General features: G+C 50.5%; 1 protein-coding gene across 1 annotated transcript in view; it reads left to right on the top strand.

The window, feature by feature from the left end:
- GALNT14 (polypeptide N-acetylgalactosaminyltransferase 14) overlaps window positions 1-14,803 on the top strand; it is a 99,192-nt gene that overhangs the window by 37,837 nt on the left and 46,552 nt on the right. The gene's annotated exons all lie outside the window — the stretch shown is intronic.

A 14,803-nucleotide genomic window follows, 5' to 3' on the forward strand; every position in this document is an offset into this window, starting at 1 on the left:
AGCCTTTTTTTTTTTTCTCCTTCAGAAAAGTAATGGGTGCGCAAGAGCACATCTCCATGATGTGCGAAGCCTTTGCTGGTGCTGGGAACACTTGCTCTTCAGAGGATGCAATGAGATGGTGCAAGGGGGATAAAATAACTGCTGAGCGCTTATTTTGCTCCGCAGAGAGGCGTTAATGCGGGGAATAAGGGACTATTGGTGAACGAGGGGGAGAGGAAGGTAAGAACTCGTTGGGTTCTCCAGCACCGTCGGGGTCAAAAATACCCTTTGGCACCCAAGGGACCTCTTGGGAGAGGCAGGGAGGGTTGCAGCGAGGGTTGCCTTGTGGGACCCGTGCTCCCTTGCTGCTGTCAGCGTGAGAAGGGCAGGGTGGGTGTTTTGGTGCACCCTCACTTGCTGTGGGTGCAGTTGTGGTCTCCCTTCCCTTGCCTTTCCAAACTCATCAGGGAAGAGCTGCCCTTCACAGCTGCAGGTTGTTGATGGTCGGTGGGGTTAATTGTTAGTCTGCTGGATGGAGCAATGCCGGAGTGTCCCACTGGTGTAGGAAATACTCCCAAGGTTCTCTTGATGCAGTTTTTCTCTTTGTCCTCTGAGGGCACAGCGTATACCCAGCCCCCGACGGTGGTCCCCAGCCCACAGCCATTGCAAACCCTTCCCAAGGAGCTGTGCCTGGCATTACGTCCCAGCCTGCCAGCTGCAGCCATCATCTCCTGCCTTCTCCTGGGAACCCTTTGGGGGGAAGTCCTGCTCCAGTGGGAGCTCTCTGCTGGACCCAGCCATGGCACCTTGCTGCCCAGGCTGCACCTTGCTCCCAGGTCAGAATGACGCAACTCCCAGCATCTGACCCGACTCTGAATTTTCCCCATTCCAGTCCAAATGCAGCACTTGGGCTGAAATGCTGAAACAGCACCAGTTCTCCAGCCCTATAGCAAGCAATGTGCTTATTTATTTATTTATTCTTTTAGCTCCGTTTTGTAGTAAAGACCAGATGCTCCTTTCTCCGGAGAGGCGTTGTCAGCCCTGATGGACGCCTCTTATAGCTGTGCAGAGAGCGAGTGTGCTATTCCTGGAGAGAATTAATGCCAGGGATATTAACCATCTGCCCCCTTAAAAAGGAAGATCAACTCGGCTGCCCCCTCGCCGTACCCCCGCTGCGTGGTGGCAGCCACCTTGTTCCCGGGCGGGCGGATGCGGCGCTGAGTGCTCCCGTGAAAGAAAAGTTCTCATTAAGGAGGAAGCGAGGGCACAGCACATGGGAGGGGCTGGGGCTAATTGCATTTGCTTCCAATTTCCTTAACCCGGTAATTGGATTCTGATTTATTGAATATGTCTGAACAATGCTGCGGATGATGCATCATTAGCCGAGCATTAGTGCGGCCACGGAGGAAATGGGGCTGCCGGGAGATCTGGGGGAGGCGGGCGCTGATGGGGGGGATGGAGGAGGGAGAAGAGTCCAGGCATGGTGGTTGACAGGGAGAGGAAGGTGCAGAGTTTGCAAAGCTCTCTCTCTGGAAAGAAATCCTTGCTCATGGTGTAGGTGTCCGGGGAGCTGCCGCAGGCGATGCTCTGGCACTACCATGCAACCTAGGAGAGGGTCCCGAATTGCCCAGGGGAGCTGGGTGGGAAAGCATGGATCAGCATGACCTGTTCTTGGAGCAGGGAGAAATTGCTGGTGGCTGTGCAAGAAGCATGTGTAAAGAGAGTCCAGCATGGAGTTGGCTAGGAGAGGTCCCTCCTGCGAAGCGGAGAGCAGAGTACCACAGACCAGGCTAGAGTGAGAGATGGGAAACCCTCAGGGCTCACGCTGCGTGACCCGCTGTGCTTAGAGACTTGGTTTCAACGGCAAACCTGGCTTAGGCTGCTTTGTGTGAGCCAGACTGGAAGCGATCAGGCTTTTTCGTATGGGAGTGAAGCCAAAGAGTTGGACCTCGATTCTGCTCCAGCTGACCTTGGGGGATGCTACGTCCTAGCACGGGCCCCGCACCAAAGGGCACTGCCATGCCAAGGGGCTCCTGCTCAGCTCACACAAGGGGCTAGGAGGCTCTGAAAAGGCTCTTGCCCACCTCTTCAGCTCATCCCCATGAGCAAGCAGGTGGTTCTTCAGCCTCTCAGACAGGTGTTGCCCAAAGCAGCTTGCTCTGTTCTGTGACCAGGTTTTCAGCGTCTTTGCTCTCCATCTTTTATCCCCCTCTGTATAATGCATGACGGCACCAAGACACGCAGACCTGCAGACCATGGTAATGCCCTGATACCAGCACCTCATAGTCCTGATCCTAGTGCCCAGGACGTGGGAGTGCTGCTCCTTACAGCCTCTCTGTGGGGTGTTTTTCACCAGGATGGTTGCAGATTTCCTGGAGTTTTCTTTGCTAATCCAGCCAAGCACCTGGACTTGCCAACGATAGCTGAATATACAAAATCTGGCAAGGGATGAGCAGCAAGCTCCTTGCCAGAAGGTCATGGAGAGGGCAAATACTTTCAGCAGGGTGGGATGTGGCACTGACAGCCGGTTGCTTAGTAATGTTTGCTGGATTGATTTTGTTTTTAAATTGCAGCCAGTGGAATAATTTCAGATGGAGAGGAATCACAGCGCTCCAAAGAATCGGAGCTGGAGAAACCATGGTGGCTCCCCGGCCAGTGTGGGGCTGCAAGCCTGTGCTTGGTTTGTGGGTGAATTCAGCTGGGGAAATGCCACAGCTTCCATAGGCCACATCATGTCCCTTGGCCTGGGAGATCTCACAGCTCCTGCTGTCCTGCCCGCATTTCCCTGCTGTTAACTGTGTTCCTGACTGCATGTTGACTAAGCCCTCGGACCCCGTGAAGGGATGTCTTTCTCCAGGAGAAGACCGTGTACGGTCCTGTGGTGGTGTGTCCCATCCCCACCATAAGTCAAGGTTGAAAAATCCCTGTGACCACAGCAGCAAGCTGGACCCAGATCTAGGTGGCGTGTCCACGTCATGCGGAGCCACTCATGCTGCTGGAGTGGGTGGCTAGTCCCCCTCCGCTGCGGTGGCCACACGCCTTTGGGATGACCTCATCTCCACATCCCACCTTCTGCAACTCCCACCGGCAAACCGCAGGACCAAAACAGCAGCGAGTGAGTCAGTGCCAGGCGCACGCGTGCGGGGAGAGGAGCTGAGGTTTCCAGTATTGCTCAGCGGCTTGGAAAGCCGACAGGGAGGATGCGTTGCCCGCAGCCAGAAGATTTTGTCGTGATGGCTCCTGGGCTTTTTCCATCTGTAGCAGACAGCTCCCGAGGAGGCCGGTATTCGCCACACAGTTGCTCCATATGCTGCTTAGGCTGACCTCCGCCTCCCAAACGCTCCGTTAGGTTTAATAGATGTGCAGATGCTGTTGTGGCTGCCAGGCTAGGCTGGGACCGCGAGTTGCAGCCAGCATCAACCTGGGCTGGGGTTTGTGCTCGCTGGCGGCGGTGAAGCAGAGAGGTGAAATTGGGGACAAGGAGACTAGATGAGAGGATAGTGGCTGGAGGAGAGGTGAGAGCCTCCAGCAGACTTCTCTAGCTATTGCAAATCACGTCAGCCAGCCTCAGGCATCCCCCGCTGCCTGTTTTCCTCTATTCGTCTGGCTTTTTTCCTCTGCAGCACCGATACGAGTTTAGTAGTGCTGTCTCGAGCTGGTAGAGCAAGGAGGCTGGGGATGGAGCCCTCTCAAGTCCTGGCATAAGGCAATAATCCTCTGAATTTTTGAAACTCCCCCCGCTCCATGAGTCCCAAGTGCTTTACAAGAGGCCCTACCTACCCAGCTAAGCTTGAATTTTACAGCTGCTTGATGGGGTGCGTTTCTGTGTGTATATGCGTGTCTGAGAGAGAGAAAGCAGCTGCTAAAATCAAGTTGTGATTGAAATGCGAGGCTGGCAGGGATACTGGCAGATAGGAAGACCAGGCGTTGCGTTGTCTGCTGAAGATGAGAGCATCCTGGCAGCCTGGCGGCCTGGTCACGCCAATTTGTGCTCCCTAGAAAAGTTCTGCCCTTGTAGTCTGTCCTGTTCCCTTTACGGGGAACAACACACACCGTAAAACTTCTTGCAGGTCTCCTCACTCAAACAGCAGTGCGGTGCCAGCTGGAGACTGTCCGCTGGGTGGGAGAGCTGCCCAGGGCTGGTGGCTCTGCTCGTAGGGACTGTTGACGGAGGGATGGGAAGAGGTGACGCCTGTGACGTTCCTCAGGGGCAGAGAGCTGTTGGTTTGAGTTCTTAAGGTCCAGAAAAGTCAGGATTTCAGCCCTGAAGTGCCACGTGCTGCAGCGTTATTTTGACCCATTAATTGCAGCGTGCATCCCAAGGGTGCAGAGGCTGTACGTTCAGCATTGCATTGGAGCAGCTCTAGTGGGGGTAGTTGAAAATACCTGACTGTTCTGTGCATGGGGATGACCAGGAGGAACATGCTGTCCCGAGGGCGGTCCTACCTCTTCCAGGTGAGGTTCCTGTGTACGTGGGCACATGGGGCTGAGCGTGCACCTCTGCCTCTGCACGCCTTCCAGGTGTCCCCGTGTCCCATGTGTACACATTTGGTGCACGGCACGTGGAAGCATGTGTAGACATCCACGTGCAGATTGCGTGAGGGCAGCTGTATCTCAGGCAGGTTTTGAAGTGGCTCTGTTTTTGGCTGAGTTGATGATTGCATCCCAGGAGTGACAAGCAGTCAAGTGCACTGAGAATATTGTAATATCTTCTTGGAAGCAAAGAGTCGAAGAGGAGAAAAGTAGATTTTGACAGCATTGCCTTTGGCTTAGCGTGTTTATGATCCCCTTGGACTTCTCGCATTGCCTTGTCTTCCTTCAACTTGCCCGCTAGACCAAAACCACTTTGAGATGAATTGAGGTGAAAACTGGGTCTCAACAGCTAGAAATGCATTTTGTAGCCCACATAGGGATTTAGGCATCTTATCTTTCTTGCCCGGTTTCTTGAGAGTCCCCAAAGGAGGAACTTAATGTCTGGAAATGACATGTGTGGAAAAGCCCATCTTATTCCACAGGCAGGACAGAGGTGGGGCTCTGCTCTGCCATCCTCAGCGGTACCTGAACATCAGACCTGCAGAAGCAGTTAGGTACCTAGCAGGTGGCCAAACCCACTTTGATTTCGAGGGAAGGTTTGCAGGAACGTTACCTGGATGGACCTTGAACAGTTGAGAGCAGAACCAAACCTAGAGGTTTTCCTGGTCTACTGTTGCCTTTCCCTTTGCTGACTCCATACATTTCGCCCCGTGGCCTCTGGATTGTAGCTGAGCTAATCCAGTTTCCTGCGTAATGCAGACTATAAGTCCCGAGGGGTTCTGTTATTTTTAAAATTTGCTTATTCAGGCAGTGTCTTGTGAGTTGCTGACTCTGGATGCGCTGTGTTGTAGACCAGGGCAAGAAGTGGCGTGGGTACGGGTGTGCGTGCACGTGGGCTCCCTGTGCCTGATGCTGCTGGGTGCATCTGCTTGGGGCAGAGGGGTGGTGGGACCAGCAGGGAGCAAGGCATGTCTGAGCAGAGGTGCCTTGAGTGTCGTGGGGGTGGATGAACCTCTGTCCGTGAGGACAGATGGAGCTGTACAGTCTAAGGTGTGAAGGAGGGAGCCAGGTGAGGAGGATGAGGGAGAGGGAGTGCTCAAATGCTGCCCCATCTCTGAACTCGGCATTGGTGAAAGCTGGAGGAGGCGTCTTTGTATGGCTGCGTGTGTGTGCTGCTGGTTTTGCTCTGTCCTGCACCCTCTTGTGTGGGCTGGGGGTCCCTGTGTGGGTGCTTCCCTGTGAGAAGTGTATGATGCCCTGGGGAGAGCGGGCTGGCAGCACCTTGTGTGGTCTGGGGGTGGCTGGAGGCAAGGGGCTATGGGTCTCTTCTTGCTTTTGAGGTTCATTATTATTATGCTATGTGACTGCCAGCAATATTCCAAAGAGTTTTTCTGTCTCTTGATCTGTTATTTCAGCTGTTACACTGTTCTCTGGGCAGAGCCAGGGCATTTGTGATTTCATTACAAAATAAGATTTATCACATTTGGGCAAAATCCTGTATGCACGAGGGCTGTCCCTGGATCTCTTGCCTGCAGAGCATACTCTGAGGCTGAATTAGCTGAGTAAGAGAAGATCTGGGATCCTCCTGCCTTTGGTCTTGGTCTCCTTCTTATTTCTAACAACAGGCAAGAGCACAGCATGACCCTACAGGCAAGCAGTTACACAAATGAACGGTGGAAAATACATCTGAGATGGAAGTATGTCCGTTAGGAAACAGCATGATTGCTTTTGTCTCTTGGACACCAGGCTCTAAGAGGTTAGTGCTCGACACAGTGTTTTTCCATCACCTCCTTTAGGCTGAGATCTCTGGGGGATGAAGAAATGAGAACAGTCCATCAAGTAGAGCAGGGGCTGGTGTGTGTCTTGGGGATAAACTAGAACTGCCTGTATTGGACAAGGTTTTGTTTCTGCCATCGATCAGCTGGCTTTTGTGGCCTAGGTTTGAAACTTTCACAGGCTGGGCAATGTCTTAGAGAGTTGCTCATGCCTCTTCCGTGCAACCTGGTAACCCTTTGGCAATGGTAGAAGTAGCTAGCACAGGTTGGTGATGTGAAGAAAAGTATCTTAATATGTTCTGTAGCTGCTTCTATCAGCAGCAGTTGGGCAGCTGAAAGTCAGTGAGAGAGACAGCTTTGGGCAGCCAGTTCGCTCTCCACGCACTATTGCCAACCACTGATCAACCATTTGATATCTAGCCATACCATCTATGTAAGAGGGATCGTCATGTGATGCTGGGATTTATTTTATTTTTTAGGGAACTGTCATTATTATCTCTTCTCGTCATAGTTATCCTGTTTTCAAGCTCTTCAGCTCTCCAGGAATTCAGACCTTTGCTATACAGACTGGTTAATAGCACAGTTAGTTCCCCTAGCTGGGAAAATTTGCTGTCTGCTAACAAAAGACCTGGTATGGAGCTCCCCTTATCAAAACCCACTACCTGTAGCTTTGTGCTAGAGTTTACACCTGCTGTCACTCACAGTTTGGACCTATGTATTGCTGGAGAGCTGAGGCTTTTGAATGGACTGAAGTGTGAATCCCAAAGTGCAATTTGGAGGATGCAAACTGGGAAGGTCCCATCTGGCCAAAGACTTAAGGGTGAGGCATAGTTTGAGTAAGGGCGTGCACTGTGTCCCCCAGACTACCATGCAGTAGTTATTTTGGCCTCCCAGCCCCTGTCAGACAGCTGTACCAGCATCTCATGGTTGTGATGGCCAGTTTGTTGCCCATTGCTCCTGGGCCAAGACTGGCTTTTGTGTGCCTGTTGGCTAAACCGAACCAACCTATGACTATAGTTGAGCCAAAATCTGAGTCTTTCACTCAAAAGAGCTCAGTTCTGCACTTTGTCGATTCAGTCCATCTGGACTGCTGACCACACCTAGTGGCATTTTGCACTTGGTCTTCTGGGTGAATTTGAACTTAAAACTCCAAGGAGGTTTGAGGAACAGGTATGCGATCAAAACACAGAGAGGTTGTTTTCAGGTAGCACGGAGAATAAGGAGTATTGAGATTTGCCGTTGTTGGCAGCTAAGCAAGGACAGCAAGACGGCTATTAATCAGAAACAGGCACTCCATAAAATCATAGAATAATTCAGTTTGGAGGAGACCACAGGAGGTCTCTGATCCAGCCTCCTGCTCAAAGAAGGGTCAGCTATGAAATCAGCCCAGGTTTCTCTTGTTGCAGAAACCACTGAGCCCTCTGGGGTTCCTGCCTCTCAAGCTTGGCCCAGTGTTTTATAAGAGCTGGCATAATTTACAAACCCTGATTGCAGCGCACGTAATTTGTACTTCTCCCCCAGCTGCCTGTGTTTGTGTAACAAGCTTTGAAGTTGCTTGAGTTGCTGTCCTTGCAGCACTTGTGTTACCCGTATCTTTCCTATCTTGCAGACACTATGGGCCTAATTGTCCAGTCACTCATAGCGAGTGCATTTAAACGAGAGGAGGGGTAGGTGCACACCAAAGCGTGCTTGCTAAAGCCTCCCATCCTCGCTGCCTGCCATCTTTTCCAGGCTTGATCATTATGTCAGTAGCAAATCTGTGTTTCGAATCTGTGTATCACTGTGCAGTTGCCCTGATGGAGGACTGCTGAGGTGACTGGAGACCTTCATCCATGTGATGAATGAGCAAGAGTCTGTGCTACTGCTTGCAATCTATCCAGAATTCTGCTCAGAGAACACTGTGGAAAAAATCGGGGGAAAACAAAAAGTGACCCTGACTCCTCATTTCAAGCTGGAACTGAACTCCTGAACTTTTCTCTTTCCTAAGGCTTGAGAAAACTCGGTCAGAGACAAAAATCCCATGGAGTCCCCACTCCATGATGTTGCCTGAAAGTGGAGAAAAATATTCATTGGAACATTTTAGTGCTGAAAAAACCCCCAGTGTTTCATGTTCTCCTGCTTCTGCTGGAGCTGGCATCTTGCATAGATGTGGGGACACCTGGTAAGAAGTCAGTAAGGTGCCTCTTTCCGATAGCTGCACCTATTGCTTCTAGAGAGCTCATGCAAGAAGTGTGACGGGTCTCCCTAGGGACTTACTGGCTGTGAACTGGGCTGGAAATGCACGGTCCTGGGAAATGGCTGGTGTGTGTCCAAGTCCTCATACTGGGAATGGCTGTGGCCACCCCGACATGCGACAGTGTCTGTGACATTTGCTGCCCCATGTTTGTTGTCTGGTGGCCTGTGGGGCAGCTCGCCAGGAGGTGGAGGGCTTGAGGAGCAGGCCAGCTAGATCTGATGGCTTCTGAGACAGGGACTGGTGGCTTCAGGAGTCAAAAGTTGATGAATGCGATGATCTTTCTCAAATATCTTTCTATGTAATGTCCTCTTTTGAAGCTTTTTTTTTTTTTTTTTTTTTTTTTTTAATGGGGTGGGGGGAAGGAAGAGTTGATGAGAAGGGTCTGCATGATGTGGGATTATGGTGGGCTTGAGCACTGAGAGAAGTTGCATCTTCCCTGAGATGGCTGCCCATGTCTGAGCTGGGGACTATCCTTGGCCAACACTGATGGCCAGATCATCATCCCAATATCCACTTGTCCTGAATAGCCCGTTCTTCCCTCCTCAGATGTGACAGTGCTTCTGCCACAGTCCATGTTGGCTCTCCCAGTGCTTCTCCTGGGCCTCACCGACATCCGAACTGCCCTGCATGACTTGTGCAGACCTCCCTGGAGAGGAGAGAGGCTTCCAAGTGCTGACATCCCAACCCCAGACTTTGCTGTGATGTCCGAGGCAGCCCGTGATGCCACTCTGCCCTCCAAGCCCTCCCTAATCACTCCCTGGAGCTGGAGGTGGTGGGTCAGGTCAGTCAACATCGCCTCCTTGGCAGAGACAGAGGGTTATCATTACCACCAGGCTAACCGCATCACAGCAAAAGGACTGCCACCCTTTTGGTTTCGGACGTGCTATGTCTTCCTCACCCTGGCAGTGCAGTGGCTCTGCTCAGGTTTTCGGACCACAGCTCAACTGATCCCAGGTTGCAAATCGTGCCCCGGAATCAGGGCTCTGGCGCTGGATGTTCGCTGTCGCCAAGGGGCAGGATATGAAGTGCTGTGAGATGCCGTGGTTTTGTATGTCGAGGGGCTGCCCCTAGAGAAAAGGCAGGCTGAGGAGCTTTAATTAAAAATGGTACTGGGAAGGGTTGCTGGGGCAGGGGTAGGGGGAGGCTGGTGTTTCTTCAGGAGCAGCGTCGGTTGTGTCTCGATCATGGATGCTGGAGGGAAATGGCAAATGTGACAGTGCTTATTTTGCAGCAGTAGATTTGCAGTGCTATTCCTCCCCCCTCCTTTTCTTTTTTTTGTGTGAGAAGGATGAGGGCAACTCTTGGGAAGGAGTTGAGGAGTGAGCTAGACTGTATGAGGAGCTGATGGAAATGTATAGGCGGGTGTTTTGAATGCAGGAGGATGTGTCAGTTAAGTGGCTGTGTTACTCATTTTTTTCTGGAGGGCAAAGCTAGTTATATCTGAAAGAGCTGTGCTAGGAGTGTGAGTTATGGCACTTGTCTGCACAGTGAGCAGAAATGATTCCTGAGCTGTGTTCTTGGCTAAAAGGTGTCTTCAGCGCAAAAAGGATCGGCAGTGCAGGTACTGGGGGAGCTCATAGGACCTCGGTGTCTCAGAGCCTGGGTCCTGGTAGTAGGGGTGACTCTGGACTGTTCCAGCAAACACCATGGTATAATATTAAATTTCCTGCTGCTGTGTTTTGTTTCTGCAAGTTGTCCCTTGTTTCAGCCCCACAGTGCCTCCCTGGGTAGGAAGAGCATCCGCATGGGATAGGCATCCTCCTGAGAAGCGTCTGAGGAGCTCAGTCAGGAGCAGGCACAGCCTCCATCCCAGCTGTCCCTTCCCTGGAAAACACCTTTATTTTGGTTGGACTAATGTTTTGCTTGCCAAAAATTGCTGTTTCGGAGAGAAAAAAAGCTGAAAACAGTTTCTCCCCCCCGCTCCATGTGATAGATTTCCTTCACCTAAGTTATTTTGGTTTTGTTTCCCCATGACACAGTTTTGATTTCACTCTGGAAATTCCCCACCCACCCGTCCATTGCATTTTGCCAAGACAAATGCATGCACAAAATAGTTCTGGGTCGATCTGAAATGACCCTTTCCCTCATCCGTTTCCAATTCCTCCATTTACCCTGCTTGCATCTCAGCCCTGTTCTTAGCAGCCTCGTGGAGAGATGTTGTGCGCTGTACCCCCCGATGAGCACTGCCGTGCAGGCACTGGGGGGACCTTCTTCTCCCCGGTCCCCGTGGGAATTTGCTTCAGCAGTCGGTTCCCCCCATGAGAACAGGTTTGTCATTGGGATGGAAAAGTTAGGAGAGCCCTTGGGTTTTCCCTCTCTTTGTGTAGACTGGGGCATCGGAGTGATGAGGGAAGAGACTGCCTCAGAGCTGGTGGTGCCTGGGGACAAGGGGCTTGGACTGGTGCTCCGGTGCCGGAGCTGTGAAGCTCTTAGCTGAGTTACAGTGCCTTGGTTTAAAGCATCCCCTGTACCTGAGGACAAAGAATAGGACAAGGAGAACATGTACAGCCTTTGGAGCAGGGTTTTGCCTCTGTTAATATTCTACGGCAGGTTAGTTTGTGTGAAGGAACCACTGGTTAGATAGATGTACTGTTAGCCCAGAGTTGAGATGCTGTCTATCCATCAATACCACGTGTCTCTCTCCAGCCTCCAGTTTCTCACTCAGTCCCTTGGGAAACGGCAGAGCTAGTACTGCCAGGGCTAATTATTCCTCAAGACAGAAGACATGTGATAAAATATTAACCTTTTTCAAAAACAGAGCCCCAGTTAATTAGCTCTACTTTTGCGACACATTCACCCGGAGATAAAAGCTCATTCCCCAGATATCTGTCTGTGGCAGCATGATCTTTCTGCGTGTCCCTGTCATGATGGGGGACGAGGAGGGGGAGAGCTGGGAATTTAATAAAAGACAGTGACCTGACAGTCACTGGGCCCTGAGGACGAACCGCTCCATTTCAAGGTGAGCGATGTCCGGACACAGGCACTGCTGCTTTCGTTTGAGAGGCTGAAGCTGGAAACAGAGATGGAGTGGGTGGTGGGATCTGCTCTGATGCCCACACCTGGGTTATGTCTGTGTTGTCAGTGCCACATCTCTGGAGCCTGAATTTGGGGATTATGCGGGTGGACAGGACTCAGTAGAGCTGAGCGAATAACCGTGTTTTGGTTCTTTGGTTATTTGAGAAAAAGAAAAGCCAGGAGACAGCAATTTCAGAATAAACCAAAAGCAAAGCTCTCTATGAATGTCAAAGTAAAAATACAGGAAAACTTAAAGCCAAAAGGATCTGTTTTTCTCATCCTGAAAAGGAAAAAATTTCATTTAGATCTCAAATGTTTTTGACACTTCTAGTCATCTAAAAATGACAGGCTGTATTTAAAAGCAAGTGATTTTGAGTATCAGATGAAAAGTACACATTGGGCTCCTCTGGAACAAATGATGTGCTGGAGTGGAAGTGATGCCGCGATGTGTGTCGGCGGCTGCAGCAACCACTGGTGTGAGGATGTGGTATCGCCATGGCTGTCACTATACTGGGGAGAGGGCTTCTTCCTGCTGGAGGGAGGGATCGGGGGTCTCTGATAGACCAGCATCAACCACAGCCCCAGCCGTGGCCCTCAGGGCGGGTGTGCCAACACCAGTCGATCCATGGAGGCATGGGTTCTCTTCTTTAAACTCCTTGTACCTCCTTCTCTGCAATGGACAGAGAGGATCCTGGGGTTTTTATGGGGAAGAGAAAACCTCGCTTGTCTCGGTGTCCTTCACAGGGAGCGATGCAGAGCCCACCTGAACCCTACCAGGGCCCGCTGATGACTTCATGATGGACATCACTTCATCACCAAGTGCTTCAACATTCCTAGGGTGCCATTGATCACTCTCTGCTAGAGCCATCCTCTGCCTTTGACTGCTATAATGTATTGACCACTTGTCTTGTAGTTATTACGTGCCATCGATTACTTTGATAACTTGTTCCAAATAATTCGGACAGAATGAAGTTGTTTGTTTAACTTTCCTGCTTGTCTCGGTATTTCTATTGACCCAGTATGTTTGCGTTGGCTGAAATCGAAGTCGAGTATTAGTAAGCCATGGAACTAATTCTTTGAGGCTCACTACTGTTGATAATTAAGGCCATGAGACAGTTTCTTCCATCAAACTCTTGTTTGTTTTTTCAGCTACCCAGCACCTTAAAGTCCTACTCCATCAACTGTAGCAAAAGGACAATCACAGGCAATGTTTCAGGGCCATTTGGGTGGATTTTTGCTGTAAGCACTGCAGATCTCTGCATGCTTAAAGTGTTTTTGACCTATCACAGAGTGGAGTTGGGTTTGCGCTTCTCCATTTTTGACTAAGGAGGAGTTGTGGGGATGAGGACTTTCTCTGCTTTGATTTGCCACACAGTGCCAGGAAGCTCTGGTCAGAAAGCATCCTCCCTAATGAATCTTTACATCTGTGGTTCTGACCCTCTGAAATGTAATTTCAGGTTGTCCTGGCTTCTAAAGGTCTTTAATAAACGATTGGTGGCTTTCCAGGAAGGTGCAAGGTGCCAGATTTTGCTTTTACTTTCACCAGATGAAAACCTTTGATGTCAGCTCTGGTATTCCAGTAAAACTAGCATCAGAAATTTGGCCACAATATAAAATTCTACTGAAAACAAAGAAGTTTCTTTTTTGTTGTTTAGGTTTTTTTTTTTTTTTTTCACTTTTGTTAGCTCCTTTTTTCTTTTTGCCTCAGTTCTGAAGAAGGAAGGGTGGGGGGAGTCAAGAAGCAAGACAGACCCTGAGTCTGTGTGGAGGGCCCTAGAAGTCTGAATTATTCATGAACTGCTTTGAAAATCAAGACACGCAATCTGGTTTGACTTGTTTTTAAATGCAGCCATGCTATTCTCTCCTTCCTTTTTAGTAGGTTCTCTTTTTTTCCCCTCCCCTTTTCCAAAGACAAAAATCCAGTGAATTTTTAATAAATTATAAATGCATCATCTCATCAGTTTTGAGGTTCGCAGGCAGCAGCACGTCATGTGCACGGAAGGTTATTTTTGCCTTCTTGCATTTCCCCCTTTCTTCAAATTTAGCTGTTTGATTAATTTTTTAGATATCTATCTTGCAGGGAAAAGAAAGAAAGAGACTGAAAGAGGCAGTGAGTTAGAGAAAACACTAGTTGTGCACTAGCCAAATATAGCACTGTTTCAATTTCCAGAAGCTGTGTAGAAAAATGTCCTTCTTGGTCAACCCAAGAAGGCTGACCTCAGGTCAACCTGCAGTTGAGTTGAACCGGGGTTCCCATTTGCAGGTCCCTGCCCTGGTGGGCAGCGTGGGCGGTCGTCCCCTGCCAAGGCTTGGAGCTGCTTGCCATCAGGCAAGCACTAGCTGTAACCATCACATTCATGGTAGCACCCTGACTTCAGAGCACAGAGGCTGCGAAGACTTCTTTCATCAGTGGCAGCATCTTCTGCCCTCCGGAGCGTTCTCCTCTTTTGCCTGTTTTTCTAGTATTTTTTGCGGTGGCGTGTGCTGGGGAGGGGAGAGGTGGGGACTTGGACAGGTTCCTCTGGGAGTCTAATCTGCAGCCAGAACTGATTCAGTGCCCTGGCAGTGTTTTCCCGATGGTGTTCCTTACAGTTTTATCCAATTACGTCTAGTTAAAGCCTGCTAAATGATTCCTTGTCAGATGTGATGCTAACCACCATTGAATATTTGTTGCAGATGTGCCTCCTCACCCTCACTCAAGCATTTGCACACCCCCAAGTTGTCTATTCAACCAGGGATTCCTCTCTTTGGATCGCCCCTGTTTGTCCCAGCCTCAGCAGCTACTGAGCCTGTTGCATGCCACCCTGGGGAGTTTTCAGTCCCTTTTTGGGAATGCAAACCTGAGGTGCATGCCAGCCCAGCACAGAGAAATCCTACCGACCTTTCTCAAGGGTGTTTTTTCACTTTGGCAAGCCTAACTTGAGCTGGCGTTCCCTGCAATCATGTGGCATCCCCAGCTGACATCTGACTCCTTGCCCCCTCTTTCCTTTTGGCACAGTTGCTCTCCAGAGTCCTCTGCCTTCCAGCTGGTTTTTCAGCCTGTCTTCGCTCTAGGCCTTTTGGTATTTCGGTAGCACCAACCTACCCACTGTCATGGCCAGCCCGAGGTGGACCTGCAGGACCAGGATGGGTGCAAGAGGGTCTGTAGCCAGTGCGTGCAGAGCGTGGTGTTGCTGGAGATGTGCAGCAAGGCAGACCGTGGTCAGCCCTCCATTTGGGAGCCTCATCCTGACTGAGGGGGTGCAAAGCATACCCATAGAAGGAG

The sequence above is a fragment of the Haliaeetus leucocephalus genome, unplaced genomic scaffold (genome assembly GCF_000737465.1).
Source record: "Haliaeetus leucocephalus isolate CR32 unplaced genomic scaffold, Haliaeetus_leucocephalus-4.0 Scaffold577, whole genome shotgun sequence".
Lineage (NCBI taxonomy): Eukaryota > Metazoa > Chordata > Aves > Accipitriformes > Accipitridae > Haliaeetus > Haliaeetus leucocephalus.